Below are 2,366 nucleotides of genomic sequence, written 5' to 3' on the forward strand. Positions count from 1 at the left end.
TGACTTCAGAAAAGTCTCTTTCCCTTTCCAGAAGGAAGCCTTCACTTCCTCACCAAAGAAAAAGAAAAAAAGATTTGGGCAAAATGGTTTCTGAAGTCCATTCTTGTTCCATCAATTCAATAATTGTATTATTCTTTAAAATATTATGTCTGTAATCCTAATGTTTTTTGAAAAATAGTAGTGACATCCTGAAAGATAGAAAACTAAAAGGGATGACCAAGAAGGACTGATATAAAAATGGTGGACTAGGATAGTCCATCCCTCATTTCCTCAGGGAAACATCAAAGAACAAACAGAAACTGGCTAAAATAACCTTACAGGAGCTCTGAAAACAGTCAAAAGTCTACAGCAACCAAGCAAACATTTAATCAAGGAAAAGCTACATTCAAAATATGAGGCAAATTCATGGTGATTCACTTGCCCTTCTCCTACACCCTCCCTAGCATGGTACACTGGGCCTGGAGGAGGGGCAACCCAGTTCCCCATTCCCTTCTTTGAATCAGAAGAGCAGAGAAGACCTGAATTGCAATGTTCCAACATATCTGGGAGCTCCATGAAGGATGGTTCTCTGTCTCACCCTGCTTGGAACTTAAGTGAGAAGTGGCAGGGCTGCTCATGAAAGCTGCAAGAGACTACAGACCATAGATCCACGGAGCTGTTTTTCCAAATAACCAATTTTCAACAAAAATTACAAGGCATACAGAGAAACAGGAAAACATACCTTGTTCAAAGGAAGAAAATAAATTGGCAGAAATCATCTTTGAAGAATCACAGACATTTGACTTATAGACAAAGAGTTTAAAACAACTGTTTTAAATATGCTCAAAAAGCTAAAAGAAAGCACAATGAACTAATGGAAGTCAGCAAAAATCAATATATGAACAAAATGAGAATATCAGTGTTTCTTCTGTCCATGTGTGATTTTGTTATTACTTGTCCCATTTTCTTTCCACAGGCAAGTATTATAGGCACAAAATTAAATCTGGGTTACAATGACATTCCAAGTTGTATTCACTGTACAGTAGTCCCCCAATATCAGCAAAGAATAAGTTCAAAGACCCCTAGTGGATGCTTAAAGCTGCAGATTGTACTAACCCTATATACACTGCTTATTCCTATATCGTGATGGGCAGGTATCACACAAAGCATATATACACTGGAAAAAAGGATCGCTCATGTCCCAGGTGGCATGGAGCAATATTTCATCATGGTACAGAGGACAGCATGCAATTTTAAACTTACAAATAGTTTGCTTCTGGAATTTTTTATTTAATATTTTTAAACTGCAGTTGACCACAGGTAACTGAATCCACAAAAAGTGAAACCATGAATGAAGAGGGACTGCCGTATCTTCTATATTTTGGGAACTATGCTAGGTGCATTATATACTTTGTATACTTTGTTTACTTAATTCACCCACACAAAGGTATTATGATCATACTCCTTTACAGATAATGGTCATATAATTCTCTTATGCCCTCTTGACATCTGAGGTCTCTTTTGGCTGCAGAGAAATTGCTGGAGGTTATCCCCACTACTTCCCCACAATTGGCACCACTGTCTCCTCACCCATGTTTAAGCCTCTTTTCCATGATGCCCATCTTAACTAAGCTCCCCTGTGCTCTATATCCTATGCACCTTTTTGTAACCCTTTTACTTTGTGAGACGCATTTCTCCCCTCTTGCAGCCAGGGCTGTGAGTGTCAAAAGGGTCATGCAAATAATGACTGGACGGTGGTTTCTGGATGAGGCAGATTATTAGAACTATCCTGGGAGATGTTTTAAAAATACAGATTCTTAAACCCCCCTCAAGATCTGATCAGATTCTCCAAGAGTGAGGCCAAGGTTTTGGTGTGGGTAAACTCTCCTGCAGGTAACGTCGGTGTCAATCAGGCTTTGGAGAACTGCTGTGGGGACTCCAAGCAGACTGCTCCTGGTACAGGGAACGTTTACCCACAGCAGCAGTCAGAGAAGACTCAACTGAGGAAGTCAAACTCCACCTGGTTTTCAAGGATACATGAAATTCAGATAAATGATGATGATTGAGAGGACATTGCATCCTTGAACAGGGGCCATGCTAATCTTCTCTGTATCGTTCCTATTTTAGTATATGTGCTGCTGAAATGAGCACTGAAAGGGCATTTCAGACAGGATAGGTGTTAAACAGGATACAGAGGCAGGGAAACACATGACCTATTAAGAAATAATGGAAAATTTTAGTCAAGGAGTAATCACTGTTCCTGATGCTTGCCTCCATGTAGACAGAGCTCCGTTAGAGTAACAGTCCTGGCCTCTCTTTATCCCTTCATTCATTCTACCCCAGCGCAGTTTAGGGAAGAAGTTTAGCCTGTGCTTTCCAGCACCTGC

The 2,366-nt window shown here is 40.2% G+C and overlaps 1 non-coding gene across 1 annotated transcript; it reads right to left on the bottom strand.

Annotated features, from left to right (window-relative positions):
- Positions 1 to 2,027: 2,027 nt before the first annotated feature.
- On the bottom strand, positions 2,028 to 2,130 carry LOC114674896 (U6 spliceosomal RNA). The gene has a single exon (XR_003725991.2). It is a non-coding gene; the product is annotated as a U6 spliceosomal RNA (small nuclear RNA).
- Positions 2,131 to 2,366: the final 236 nt, after the last annotated feature.

The sequence above is a fragment of the Macaca mulatta genome, chromosome 1 (assembly GCF_049350105.2).
Source record: "Macaca mulatta isolate MMU2019108-1 chromosome 1, T2T-MMU8v2.0, whole genome shotgun sequence".
Lineage (NCBI taxonomy): Eukaryota > Metazoa > Chordata > Mammalia > Primates > Cercopithecidae > Macaca > Macaca mulatta.